Source organism: Stenella coeruleoalba (assembly GCF_951394435.1).
Source record: "Stenella coeruleoalba genome assembly, chromosome: 21".
NCBI lineage: Eukaryota > Metazoa > Chordata > Mammalia > Artiodactyla > Delphinidae > Stenella > Stenella coeruleoalba.
In genome coordinates, this window is record NC_137167.1 from 32,533,095 (window position 1) to 32,549,003 (window position 15,909).

At 35.4% G+C, this 15,909-nt stretch overlaps 1 long non-coding RNA gene across 1 annotated transcript in view; it reads right to left on the reverse strand.

Moving 5' to 3' along the window:
- LOC307179610 overlaps positions 1 to 15,909 on the reverse strand; it is a 305,248-nt gene that overhangs the window by 143,360 nt on the left and 145,979 nt on the right. The window contains exon 5 of the long non-coding RNA XR_013825443.1: positions 6,236 to 6,321. This is a non-coding gene — a long non-coding RNA (uncharacterized lncRNA). The remainder of the gene's footprint in view (positions 1 to 6,235; positions 6,322 to 15,909) is intronic.

The window sequence follows — 15,909 nt, forward strand, 5'->3', positions numbered from 1 at the left end:
TGTTTAGGGGTATTTATCTGTTTTAGTTGCAGAGGTTATTGGCATTAATATTAATCATAGAGGTGCTCGTAATTCAAATAAAATTATAATCCTCTACTTCCCTCATTCTCTGCTAGAAACCTGACATCTCCTCAAAACAGAACACCCTCGAATGGAGATGATTTTGCCTAAAGATTTTTCAATTGTTCTTAGTCTTAGGTTGTGTGTGTTTGTTTTAACACAATTCACTAATTTAGAAAACTTTATTTTCAAATTCCTCTCATGGGAACTCTGAATCCTCATTGACACATAAAATGTCAGTGCGGATATCTGGATGGTTAACGCTGAGTATATTGATAGAGTTGTAAGTCTTAGGATATGAAAAGATGAGAACAAATCCCACGGATAAAATCGCAGCAGAAAACTCTCCTGGTGCCTCTGTTGTAACTGGAGAACAAGTAGGAAATACTGTAATACTGGAGCCTATAAATTTTATATGACATTCTCCTTCTTTGAGCCAGGATATGAACTGAGCATGGCACAGAGAATGCTGAATGACTTGTGACCCATGAAATATCCTAAGTTTCTTCCAGTCATGAGGTCTGTCTCTTGAACCCAAGAAGCCATGGCTACGGTTTTTTAAAAAATGGCCGTGGATAAAGCTGTCGATGTGCGATAGCCACAATACAGACCCCAGTGAAACCAAGAACAATTTACTCAGCATCAGGGGGAAACGTCCTTCAGTTAGAGTGAATCAGTTGATCCAACTAAAAAAAGATCGCACAATTTCAAGCTGGCAGGCACCAGTTCTGTTATGTGAATAAATAAACAGTGTTTGCAAACAGAGTGAGACTCTGTTTTTCCTTAATTCTGAAAGTCACATACTAGTCTATGAGCAGCAATGAGGCTCCAGAGGAAATCAGGTGTGAGGAGATCCCTCATTTACTTGTACATTGCTGTTTTAGATGTAATAGTTTAGAAATTATTTTTCTGCCAGAATTACACAGGTAATTCTCTTATATTGAGGATAAGTCTGAACTTCTTGTCATCTTGTATTTTCAGAGCATGCTTGTATGACATAATATTTAGATAATGAATCTTTCCCATAATCTTTCTACAATAAAGACTTCATGTTACTCTTTCCCTAAGTACAGACAGTTAGGTTTGGGGGAGCGGGTGTGGGGAGGAGGGTTAGGTTTGATAAGGATCCTTGAGAGCCTTTATAATGATTTTTAGATACACTGAAATAAATATCAAATATGTTTTATAGAGAAAAATCTCCCAACTATTTTGGTGATTAGCTACCCTGGGCTTTTGGATTAAAAATTAAAACACGTTTAGGCTGTTTGTTAGAATCTTTTCCTGCAGATAATTTTTTGCCCTTTGAAAAAGAGAAAATCCATGCCGCATAAGGTTTAAATAATGGGTAAACATTAAAACATATTCTGAATCCAATAAACCTTTTTGTCTGGTGATATGGCCCAGCTGCATAATATGATTTATTAAAACTGTGTCCCTAAATAAGATAAATTATTACTCCAGTGAAAGTTAGATTCCACTGTCCTCGGCTTGTATTTTTCAGACGCAATCTATGGAGTAGCAGCCTTCCCGTCCCCGCTGCCCTTCTCAGATGCCATCTGCTCCCACAGAGCCGAATGAGAAGCTGAATCGAAACTGAATTTTCTCCAGTGTGCAGGCGTGAACTCACGTGTGTACGTGTGGTGGGGATGGCACTATGAAGTGTGTCATCTCTGATCACAGAATGAAGCTATATCAGTTGGAGTTACTTCCGTCCTGTTAGGACAATACCATAGGCTCCAATCTTCTCTGCTAGGTCTCTTTAGAATTGGAAAAGCAAGGAGTGACTCATATAGCTGAATCTAGATTCAACAGAACTACTAACTTTATCTACTAAAACATAGAGCTACTAATGTTCTTTTATCTCAAAGCCACCTCTCTCTTAATGAGAAACACAAACGTATGGGGCAAAGTATTCTGTCCTGGAGGTAGGCAGGCTTGGCTCCAAGCTTATCTTTTCCAATGTGTTCATGTACTCATCAGCTACTAGCTTTTCCTTTTTAGTCCCGGGCGTAAAAAAGTACACAATTCACTTGAATCACGAAGATGGACTAGGGAGAACTGCAGTGAGCACACGTGACTAAGCGCAGCTCAGAAGCATCTTACAATACAGTGGCAACTTACGTAGGTTAAATCTGAATAATTGGCTGCTGAATCCATCTGTCAATCACTTTCCTAGATTTAACTGAAAACACTTTGTAACTCTATTTATTCTCAAGGAGATAATGTTAAATTCATTTAAATTTGTTCCAGATAAAATGCATACAAAAGGCATTCTAATTTTCCTTTGAAAAGTGTACTAGTACTTTTTTTCTTTTTAATTACCTGTCTGGAAGCCATTGAGTATCTCTTCCAGATCCCTGCTTCTAGCTATGGTCCCAGAGATTCAGAGTAATTTTGCTGGTGAAAAACATGTTTTCCTTTAACCAGCCCAAATACTAGAGCTATATTATTAGTCTACCCATGATGACATATGACCAGAAATTTTTATTTTACATATATTTCAACTCAGTTCCTCATTGGATGTGTCATCTGAATAGGGGAATGCATGGGTGTGCTGAATGTTTCTTAGATATTTCCTCCTTTATATTTCCACATGTTTTACTGCAAAAACCTTTGATTCCCTGATTGCAAGTGTTTATTTTCCTTTTTTAAAATAATTAATGACCAGTTTATTCTTTTCTAATTATCCTTGGGGAGGAGAATGAGCTGTCTCCAATAAAATCCCAGCCTTGATTGTTCTCCTTGTTGTCTCAAGGCATTTCAAAGCTCCTTGAGAGGACTTCCCTGCTCTCCCTAGAGACTTCGAATATGCAAGTAATAAACCTTTCCAAACCCTCTTGGTATGTACACGTGGAGTCATCTGTCTGCACATCTAAACCAAATTTTGGGTGAGCTCGGAAGGTGGTTATAACATTTACTTTCTTGTGTGCAGTTTTGTGAATATGTGGAGTCATGTGTCCACCATCACAATTTCATACAGAACGGTTTCATCAGCACAAATACACCCTCAGGCTACACCTGTATATATAAATGCACCCCACCCCTTTAGCAGCCACTGATCTAATTTCTTTGCAGATGATAACATAAATGGAATCATGCAATATGTAACCTTTGGGTACTGGATTCTTTCCCTTAGAAAACTGCACTTAAGTTTCACTAATGTTTTTGCAAGAATCAACAGTTTATTCCTTTCATTCACTAAGTACTAACATTCCTTTTTACTGGTATATCATAGTTGCTTATTAATATTCCAGTCGAAGGACATATGCACATTATTTTATAATTATGAATAGAATAAAACATTCACATTAAGATTCTGTGTAACTATAAAGTTTTCTTATCTCTTGCATTGATACCTAGCAGTAGGATAGCAGATAGATTGCTTGGCCATATATTAGGAGCATTAATGAATAGATAAGAAATTTGTCAACTGATTTCCAAAACTGCTCTTATTCTTATCAGTGCTATAGGAGAGTTCCAATTGCTTTTCATTTTTGGTCACTTTTTAAAATTTGTTTCTTTATTGTTTTAAAAGTTCTTTATAAAATCTGAATTCAAGTCATATGTCATAAATGTGATTGGATAATATTTTCTTTATATTTAAACTGATTTTCTTGTAGGCAACATATATTTGGATGTACTATTTTATTCAATCTGGCAGTCTCCTTTAACTGGGGTGTAAAATTATTCCCATTGAAGGTGATACGCTAGATTATAATTTACCAACTCTTACCAAGAAGACTAGCTGTCTTCTCTCTGATGCCATTTTATCTCCTGTATTGATGTATTAGTTATACCTTCTTTTAAAAATAGTGGTTTATCTAAATAAGTTTTACAATATATATCTTGTATATATATAAATATTCATATTTATATAAATATTTGTATCTGGGACAAATATTTGTATCAGGAAGTTGATCACACCTTTTTTTCCTGCTAGACCTTCAGTGTCGGGGGTTGAGCTAATCTATACAGATTTGGGCTGGGGCCGAGATATATGATTGCTGTCTTTATACATATTTGCCCTTCAGACTTAAATTCTTATAGAGACACCTTGAAATTCAGATGAGAGTTGATTTCCCAGAGCCTGTCCGCTCAATTTTGACTTTGAGATTTTTGTGCTGTGCATCAAAGAGGATATCTTTGTGTCCTCTTTCTCCTCCTCTGTCCCTTCCCAACGAATTGTCCACTGTCTTATTATTCAATCTTACTGGCTTGTTGATGAAGGGTTGTGCGGGGTATGTCTCTTTGTTTTGAAAAGTCACCTTAGTCTCAGACAGGTATAATGTTCCTAGGTCGTGGGGGTCTGGCCTCCTGGGATTTCCTGACCCCTCCCCCCTCCATGTGGCTGTGAGCTCAGAGAAATATTTTTCTTCCCTGTGCTCTCCCTGCAGCTGCCTTATGTTTTTACCACTGTAATAAAAACAACAATGTCTGTTGCCCTCTCCTTCACAGATCAAGGCTTTTCCCCCACAGTAGAAAAAGGAGGGAAGGACCTAGGTAGAGGTTCATGTTTTTCTCACAAGCTGCTGCTCTCCTTTCCAGCAGCATCCCCAGCGGGCACTTCTTAGTACTTTTTCCATTATTTTCTGGGAGTGCCCAGTGGGATTCACAAAGACCTGCAAGGTTCCCCCAGTCCTGCAGTTCCCATGGTTTTCACACTGTCCTTCCACTCAGCACTCAGTACTCACTTGTCAATTTCTCAGGAAGAACTCTTTTTATCCATATCTAGTTGCATCGACTTCCGATGAGTGTCTGCTCCCCTGTCCTCTCTACCTGAAGGCACCACGTGCCGTGTATTGCTTTAGAATTTAAACTTTTGGGTTTCTCTATATCTGAATACATACATGATCTAGAAGTTTGGTAAGCTTTTTTGTTGTTGTTGGAGTAGGACTGATGCTTCTTTGAGCTCTCTCCAACCTGGGAGCTGGAATATCTCTAACTTTCAATACACAATTGTTTACCTGCCATATTTCTCTGGCTATTTCTCCTACATTTCCTTTGCATATTCAGTCTTCTTGGCTAATAACATTAATGTGAGCATTTCTAAGATATTGTCCTAAGCCCTAAGCTCATCCCACACTACATGTTATCACTGAGTAACTTTATTTGCTTCTATGTCATCAGGTAGCCCCTACATGCCAAAGCCCAGATTAGATCTTTCTCTCTAGATAGATGCACATTTCACTGCTTCCTTGAAAGTTTTCCCTGGATATCTAGTGGCATCCAAGACCCAACACACACGAGTTTAACTTCTATCCACCCTCACACTCCTGCATCTACTCTTGTTCACACCCAACAGCATTGCCACCATGCAGCTGCTCGTCAGTGCCAACAATTTGGGAGCCGTCCCACATTTAGTCTCTCCCATAACCCTCACACCTAATTTGGTGCTGTGTTCTTTGTATTTTATAACCTAAATAACTTTGTAATTCTTCATTCCCAAAGGCTTCGTTCTGTGGCCTACAGTGACTTGGTTTGTGTCCCCAGGAGCAGCCATTATCCTCACTGAGCCCAGATTGATCTTTCTAAATTGATCTTTCCAACCCAGGGGTTGGCAAACCACAGCCCATGAGTCAAATCCAACACTGCTGTTTTGTAAATTACATGCCCTCACATATTTTGTTCACAGCTCCATTTGAGCTACAGTATTAGAATTGAGTAGTTTCTAACGGCAACAGTATTGCAAAGCAAAGACAAATTTTTTTACCATCTGGTCCTTTTTTAAAAATTGACCAACCTCTGTTCTAAACTTGAAACACACATTCCCTTGCTTAAAACTATTCAATGGAACCCAATTTCTCTCAGCAAAAGACAAAATGCTTCAGTGTGGTGCACATCTTCATGATCTGACCTATGTTTCCTTTTCCATTATCACTCATTATTGCTTCCTCCCGGTTCCAGGGTAACATACTAAAACACTTGCAGGTTCCTGTGATGTCACCTTCTCACACTCTTCCAGGCCTTTGTTCATGTGCTTTGTCTCTTCCTGCAAAGTTCGTTCTGAGATAACCCTGTTTAAATTCCCCAACAGCGTTTCTGTCCTTTGGCATTTATCTGCTCATTTTCTCAGATCTCTTGTTTAGAGTAACACTCAGGATGTATTCTGTTGCAACCATTACGATATTTTATTATGTTCTTTTGTTTGCTTTAAATTTGCATTTCCTCCACTTACCTCTAAGCTGCTTATGGCTAGCTCCTTGCTACTTGATCAATACTGCTGAGAGGAACCACATTTTGCACAGAAGATGCATCAAAAACCTGGAATATAGGAAAACCAATCATTCAGTGATTTTCTTGGTTTTGTTTTGTAGCCTTCAATGGAATGAATCCTGATTCCTGTTTTGGGATAAAAGCCAAAATCAAATTTGAAAATAGTGTTTTTTCCTCTCATATGGAACTCTTATCCTAAATAAATCTAATTTTGTTTATGAAGAATATTACATAATTTATTTACCAAAAAAGAAAACAGATATAAAATACTCTTTGCATTCAATAATAATTCATTCCTATAGCATTTGGATATTATTTAGTTTTTGATTTTGTTATTTATAAATGTGCTAGAATACAGTAGTCCGTTCTGTGAATTTTAGCTGGAAAACATGTAAATTAATTTTTCTGCAAATATTTGCACATTTGTAATTTTAAGATAATTATTTGTATGAAACATTTCCTTCAAAATAATTATTATTTCCTCCTTAATATAATTTCCACTGAATAATTTTCATAAAATAGAGATCAAATCTGAAAATTTTATACATCTGTTGGAGATTCTTCTTGTTAGGAATGGTAGTCATGTAATATATAAATACATTTTTATCTGTCATGCTGTGTAATCAGTATATAGTATTTCTCCATTCTCAATAATAATAATGATTATAATAATAAATTCCAAAAGATAATGAGACTAGTAATCTATATCTTCCATATAGCTAATAATATCTAGAAGTAATATTTCTGAACAGTTATTTAATTTTTTCTTTTTATTTAGGAATGTGATGAAGAAGCACTTATTTTATATGTATCCAGTAGAAGGAATCACAAAGGTTCCTTGATAAAATATTAAAGTATATTGTAATATCTGTGACTTCCTTTGGTTTTTAAGTTATACAATATATAAGACATTCGTTTATAGGTGTCAACACGATACCTGTTATATACTTAAAGTAAGAAGCAGTGGCACACAAGAGACCTAAGATAAGTTACAGAAAGAACAACTGAGCTTAAGAAATTAATACAGTAACATGGCAGGAGGAAAAGCACTCCCTTATCTGAGTCCATCTACAATATCTTAGTACCAGGATTCTCAACTGGTTGTTAAGTGATAACATATCCTACCAGGGAAACATAAGATCATACTAGAGCAATCTCACTAGCAGAGCCCTCCTGAGAAAAGGACACTCTTCTAGCTGATTCTTAAACTTTTTCCCATTAACCTGCCTTAGGTCTTACATTATTTTTGTGTTCCATACATTTTTTTTTATATAACACCAATATACCTTATTTCAAAACACCCATTTTTTGTCTTAACAGTTAAGGTTTTAGATGGTACACACACACACACACGACTTGTTATCTGTCTATGTTAAAACTTAATGAGATAAAAATATATAGTATTAAAATGTACATATATGTATATATAAAAACTTAATGAGAGAGAAAGTTTAGTGTAGCAAAAACTACTAGCCAGTAGATCATGAGAATTATTTCACATGTGCATCCAGGAGCAAGACTGATAATCTCCAAAAGCAAACCATTATAATCTTTGTTCTGTACTTCAAGCCTGTTTTCAAGAATTAAATTTACAAGTTACATAGAGCAGTCAAAAGTGAAATGGATTATTAAAACAATCAAGAAGTAGAATAGCCCCAGATTTTATCTGTGAAATACTTAGATGATTAAGCAAAAAAAAAAAAAAAAAAAAAAAACTACATATTTTGTTTTATTGCCAAAATTATCCTGGTGATTTTTAAATTTGCCCTTGTTATTCTATGTCTCCATTTCCTCTGCATAGAGCAGGGCTGGCTATGCACTGCCCATTCTGCAACACCGTGAATGGCAGCCCTGGTCACCCATTCCAAAGAGAGAAGTATTGTTCTGTAATTAATTAACAATTTGGAATAACTCTAATTTTATTTTATATCATTATACCATGGTATGCATAAACATACTAGGAGATAAAATACATATTATTAAATACAGCTATACTTCTATTATCTCAAAAATTATTATTTGTTCTTTATTTTCCAATTTGATGAAGAAATCACTTAGAAAAAATGATTGGTCTCTTCAGCTAACACTAAATGTTTGATAGGACTCTTTCATCTTTCACTGCAAATGAGAAGAATATTTCCCAAGGCAAAACGTATAGGATCAGATATTATATTCCCTCTAAGAAACACTTATATTTCTTTATTAATAAGCACTAACTTTTTTTCTTCAATTTATACATATGGAAACTGATGTTTTCCCACCAACATGAAGTTCTTGGCTCAAGGCTATAATTCTTTTTTTTCTTAATTTTTATTTTCAGTACATTAAATTTACTCATGAAAACATTAGTCTGTCATATTTTAAAGTTTCAAGGCTACAGTTCTTATGAACAAGGTGATATTGTGTTGAAACCAAGTTTATCTACCACTAGTTCAGGATTCTTTACATGAAAAATTTATATGAAGAATTTATATGTTCTTTCTATGATATGGTTCACCGTTGCAGTGATATATAAATGACACCGATGGTTCTAATTTTGCCAACTAATAATAATGTGCTACATTTCAAAAGGCTTTTTCAGTATGTATTTTGATTTGACACATCAAGTAAAAGGTGGAGCAAGGTAATTTTGCCAGTATTATTTATTTGCTTGTTTGTGTTTAATTATAATAATAAAATACAATGAAAGAGATGAGACTTATATAAAAGTTAGTGAATTCAAGAACAATTTCTAGAATTCCACTTTGTTTTTATACAATTATTTTATTTTTATTTTGAAAATATATAGAAGTAAAACTGCCTATAACTTCATTAATAAGAAATTTAAAAGTTAATGTATTATAAAGGTGATTTTTCTATAATACTTATTTTTACTATGTCATATTATTCATATCATAAATACATTATTAGTTACTCGACGATCTTAGTTTTAGGAACTGTGTAATATTCTATTATATGAAAGTTTACTTTTTTTTTTTTAACCATTTCCCTCTGATGAACCTAAATGTAGCTTCTACTTTTCATATTATGGTGATACAGAAACCACATAACACAGAAATGTTTTTCAACTTATAATAGTTTCCATATAATAAATCTTGTGAAGTGGTACTGTCTCAATAGTTATGAATATTTTAAAGTATAAAAGGCTACTACAAAGAAAATTTCACAGTTCTCATTCCTTAGCCTTCTCTAAAAGTTCCACTTAGCAATCTAGTCAAGTTTGCATTGAGGTTGAAAGTATACAGAGCCTACAAATGTGTGTGTGTGTGTGGACATGTGTGGACATGGACTGGCTTGCGTATGTGCTAGAATATGGAACTCTTTGAAAAGTTTGAGATACCTGCGAGACACAGACACAGACACACACACACACACACACACACACTGTGTGATTATAACATTTTTAATCTCAAATATCTCCAAAATGGGATCGTTTTTGGAAAATAAATATAAACATATTTAATGAGAAAGAGTATTGATATGCCAGCAACTTTACATTGTCTTTTTTTAAACAATCATTCCAGCAACATACAGGTCAGCAAAAAGAATGGACATGTATAATATACTATGCCTTTACAGAATATAATATTAGGTTTACAAAAAAGGAAAGAATCAATATGCCTACATAGCCACATTCTAGTGATCTACATGGGAATTAACGGCTTCCTCCTCAGACGTATAAGATCAACAACAACAAAATACCCGTTGAAAGATACGTAAAATAACATAATGAAGAGAAAAGATGATTGTCAGGTAAAACTGGGCTACAACCCAAGTTAATATACCAATATGTAAAATATGAAACATCAATCATATGCAGTCCCAATCTACTTTTTATCTATATTTTCTTTACTTTGTTTTTAATCTTAGTATTGTCAACATACATCTATCCGCTCGGGCCAGAACTTGATAACACGCTTAGACACCTTCTTTCCTTTTAGCTCCTGCTCCAGTCGGCATGGAGTTGGAAATTACCTTCAAACGCCTCTCACTTTCTTGGCCTACTCTATTTCGACACCTGTTTAGTTGTTATCTCATATCCTTGACATAGCCTCCTCACAAACGCTGAAAAAATATTATCCACATTAACATAAGATCATCTTTTCCTGGTCTGAATCATGCCAGTGTTGACCCTTTCTCCTGGGTCTTGTTGAAAATTGCTATAAAGCCACAAAATGTCATTCATGATGGGGTCTGCTGGACTACTAAGTCTCTACTTAACCTCTCATCCCTTTGTATTTTACGGTCGAGCAACACGAAATGGTTTATTGTTGCAGGAAAACAGCTTAATGATTCTTAGAGCCAGGAGTGCTGCGGGAGCCCTTCTTCCACTCCCCACAGGACTTGACCGGTTAACTCTTGCCAAGTGTCTATTTTATAGAAGTTTGCCTGATATGTCAGAAAAAACACATTTTTAAAAAAAAATTTCACGCATGATTTTCGCTGTTGCATTACTAAACTGCATATTAATTTCTGTATTTACCTATCTTTTCCCCGTAATATACACTGCTATTTTAGAGAGTAGGAACTCTGTATAGTTTACAGTTAAATCCCCAGCATCTATCCCCGTGGGTGTCATGGAACCCACACTGAATAAATATATATTGGTTGAAAGATAAAATATATTCTTCTTGTTATTTCATCAAAACCTCCAAAATAGGTATCCTAGCATTTAAATTTTTAGAAACTATTCCAAAATCCCAGTCTGCTCAACTTAAGCAACATAATATATAATAAAATTAAGGAAATGACACGAGGTTTTATCAGTAACTTAATCTGTGTAACAATTAAGATTTGTATGTAGGTAATATTGATAGAAATAACTTTAGGTATTACAAGCATTAACCGATTAAATTTAGGAATTTAGGTGCTTACAAGATTGTTGAGAAGGCTGTAGACGTAGGGGCTAGTTTTGGCTTGGTAAACGCCTTCCCATGCATCACCATACAGCCTGCCCATCAGGAGAGCTGCTGCCTCTGCTGCAGTGTGGTCCCCACTTAGCTCCCGTGGACACGTTCCAAGACCCCTAGTGGATGCCCGAAACCATCGACAGTACCAAACCCTATGTACACTGTTTTTCCTACACATAAATACCTATGATGAAGCTTCATTTATAAATCAGGCATAGGAAGAGATTAACAACAACTACTACTAATAAAATAGAACAATTACAATATATTATAGTAAAAGTTATGTGAGTGTGGTCTCTCTCTCTCTCTCTCTCAAAATATCTTATTGTACAAACCATGCCTTTTTCATCTTCACCCAGCACTTCCCACACACTGGCCATAACTTTTGTATTTTGAAGAGCGACACCAAAAATAACACGAATTTCCTTTCTCCTTCACAATTTCACAAATAGAAGATTTGCTCTTACTGTAGATCTTAGCAACCTCAGCACACAACTTTTTTCTTTCCTTATTAAGTGGAGAACTTTTAACTTTTCACTTAAAAGAAGCATTTTATGGCTCCTCTGTGGCATATCCGAATTGCCAGCATCACTACTCTTGCACTTTGGGGACATTATTAGAATAAGGGCCACTGGAACACAAGCACTGCTATACTTCCACAGTCATCTTACAACTGAGACGGCTATTAAGTGACTAATGAGTGGGATATGCTGAGCAAAGGGATGACAGTTCCCAGGCAGGACTAAGCAGGATGGCACAAGATTTCATCACGCTACTCAGAATGGTGCACAGTTTAAAACGTACAAGTGGTTTCTTCTTGGAATTTTCCATTTAATATTTTCAGACTGCAGTTGACCACAGGTAACTGAAACTTCAGATGAGAAGGAACTACTGTGTTCAGAAAGCCATTGTGTCAATGCTGGACACAAGACTACTTTTTATCCACACTCGGGATAAAAAATAACTTCGTAAAATTCTGGCTTCAGGAACACAATAACTTGGCTTCAATTTGGGAACCAGGAAGTGTGCTCCAGACCACTTGTCTCCAGAGCCACGCGGCAGCTGCCACGTGGGAACAGTGATTCACCCACTATATCAGGACTCCTAGCTTAAAGATGGTCTAGGAAATGCTGTCTATATCTTCCCTGCAGTTCCAGATGATAATGAGACTGGATCAACTGGCTGATCCAACATTTCTACCATGATCCGTCTGTGCAATAAGAACAGTAAAAACCATACAGTAAAGATAGTGTTGGAAATCATATTAATCTTCATTATTAAAAGTCACATAAATCATTAGTTTTTATCTGTGTCAGAAGATGTGGAATTATTTATAAATTTCATAGTTAAAATCAAATAATATTTATTGAACACCTTTACTGGTGTAAGACACTATGCCATATGTAAATAAAATATCTACACATCACAAACTTCGAGTCAAAAAATAAACTGAATAAAGCCAAGTAAATTTAAACTTTACCCAATCTGTTTTATAATGCATACAACCTTCACAATTTACATGCATAATTCACATTCACTAATATCACTATTCCCATTGTGAGTACTTTGCATTTCTGAGATTAATTACTTGCTACAGCAATATTTTTGATTCTTTGGGATATATATGTATATATATATATAAAATTTTTCCTCATATCATTTGTAAATATACATAAACACACACATATAGGTATACACTTATTTATAATATAAATCCTATAATTGAGTTCAGTGGGGTTTGCCATGGCATCTGTTTTTGTGCCAAGCACATTTACTTAACAGGAAATGCAATATAAAGACAACTAGTTTTTAATAATTATATTAAAATTAATTATGATTTTTATAGCTTAAACTGTACGCTTTCCTGAAATTCTTCTCTCCCAAATTCAAACTCTTCCCCTAATATTTAAATTATCCCCTAATATGTAAATTATCACTTATTTTAACTCTTACACAGAACTTGAATACAGAGTCTTAGGCAATTCTTGCCCCAGAAAAGCGTGATTAATGACTTTTTCACCTCTACCTAAGAAACGTCTTTACAGGCCTATGCAATCGTTCAGCACAGATGGAAGAAATCTTTGACATGGACCGCTTACTATAAGCACAGTTGACCTAATCAAAATTAACATCCTCTTTAGAAAAATTTATTATCCATTCACAAAATTCAGTGGCATAACATAAATGTCATGCCATCCTAGGTCTTGAATCAGTAATTGATTTGTTTATGATCTAAACTAATTCTCAAGATTCTGTCTCTTTCCCAACAATAAGTAGAAGCATGAACAGGGAAGGCTATTATTTACCAGCCACAGCTCAATGCACCATGTAATCAAATCCTTCGTCAGAGTATCCTGCCACATAATCAGATCATGTGAGTTGTCAGAAGCAATTTTATAACTATATATTCGTTTAAAGCCTTGGTAAGTTTGCTATAGTGTAGAATAAGTACATTTTTCTACTTCTTTTTTTCCCTCTGTTGATGTTGTATTCTGAATTCTTATGTATGGAGTAATTACATTTCTTAAAATATAGTTCAACTTTGGAAAAATAATAAATGCCCTATTCACCTATCACAAATATTATCCTTCCAAGCCCAAAACACTAAATTATTATGGTTTGATTTGAGTATAATTTTCTCCCAGGATAACTTCTTTACAAGGTGTTTTAAATGTATTTTTCTGAAATATCAATAAATATTTTTGCTGAGCCATGTTACAGTCAAATAAGAATTCAGTACACAGTCCAAAGCTTACCAAAATTTGTTTGAATATATACATGCAGACAGCCACACCTACATGTACAGTCACACTCCTTTACAAAGAGCACGTTTCTGTGTAATTTGTGACTTTGGCTTAGTTTCATTTGTCGCTGACAGACTGTTGAACACCCTCTGGGTTCTGTCTGCTCTTGGTAACAATGAGCAGCTTTCTTTATAAGGTTCATGGTGTCGATTAACATAAGCTGAAAATCGATCCGCACCTCTTCGCAGAGGCCGGGAGACTCACCACTAATAATAAAAAAGTATTACATGGTTACTCTTACCGGACAACAATTACATAATTTCTGAGGAGCAACAGTGGAGAGATAGGCTCTTACTCTCTTAAAGTTAGTTATATGCTCCAGAATATTTACTAGGAGACATTCCTTATATTTCACCTTAACTTAAAAAATATTGAATATCCACTCTTGTACTCAGCACAATTAGGAAGAACAGAAGATACAGAAGATTCAGTCTATATCCTTAGGGAGTGCAGGATAATGAAATGTAGCCAAAGAAAACAGCATGCAAACAAGGAGAGAGAATAAAGTAGAGTTTGAGAGGGAACGGACACTGGTGGCTATGAAGTAATCACAAGGGTATTTTGTCTTAAAAGCTTTTGAAGAAGGAACTGGTATGGTTTGGAAGAGAAAGTTCAGTGGAACTTTTTAGGCAAAAGCTGTTGGACGTGGGATTAAGTGCAGTAGGATTAGTGGAAAGGGAAGAATGTTCCTGGTTGGGAGCATCTTTTCACTAGTTACATGTTGCCTTATGTACAATGATAATATAAGGTAATTATAACAACTAATTGTGCATAATAACTATGATAAAATATAATAAAAATTACAGGGAGGTCCCCTAGTACAATAATCTTCCCTGTTGCCTCAGCCTCCTAACTCTCCCCCGGGTGCAGGCAGTGACATATACGGCTGGTGAGTCTGGCAGAAGCACCGAGCATGGTTGATTAGGTCCCACTCTCTCCCTTTAGGAGGATCTTCTACCTGAAACAGCACGCTGCTCTCTGCAGTACGTATACGTGGGCAGGCTCTACAGTGGAGGGCTGTAGTTATTCACTATCTTCGTACTGTCTGTGACCATGAGGGGTGTATAAGTTAAATTCAAGGTATACCATGATAAAGTAAGTGGACAAGTCTAGACTGTAGCCAGCCATAAAACAAGTATGAGTTTATACCTGCCTGATTCCTGTGTCATCTCTCAGTCCTGCCTATATCTGAGCACAGAACAGAGCATAACTATTCATTGGTTCCCTCTAATGCCATCTTTCAATGTTTATGCTTTAACTACCTTTAAACATAAATGCCACTTTTAATCTAACATTATAAAAAATAGTATAAAATAATCATGTACATCTATTTTTACATGCACACAACATATCTACAAAATAACACTTGTTTCTAAAAAAAAATTCTGGTCCAAAATTCTCTTTTTGAAATGATACATTTACCTGTACACTGCTGATGACAATACATCAACAGGGCTCCATGATTTAACGAGCTCTCATCTCATCACAAGAAATGGTGGCATTTTAATTGTGTTCAGTGGTTAGTCCAACACTATAAATGTACCTGATATTAAAAAAAAAAAATTTGTTTCCCTTCGAATAAAACTAGGACACTTCTAACTAGGAAAATGTATCCTATCCTGTAAAATAATTTTGTGCGCTTCTTTCTGTTAAAGATTCCAATTTACTACAAGCTGTTAATCAGTCATTAGCCCTTGTGTTTCGGTAAAAACGCAAAGGTTAAAAGCATATAAATTTGGAGACAGACACATTCCCTTCCATTTTAGGGAGAATTTTCCTAACCATTGATAGTGCCAGGGGGAGACAGAATCTTTATACTTTTATTGGACTAAAATGTGAACTTCACCTACAGAAGGAGTCAGGATAGATAATTCACTCTATCAGGTTTGAAAATTTAGATGCATTTAGTAGTACCACCCATA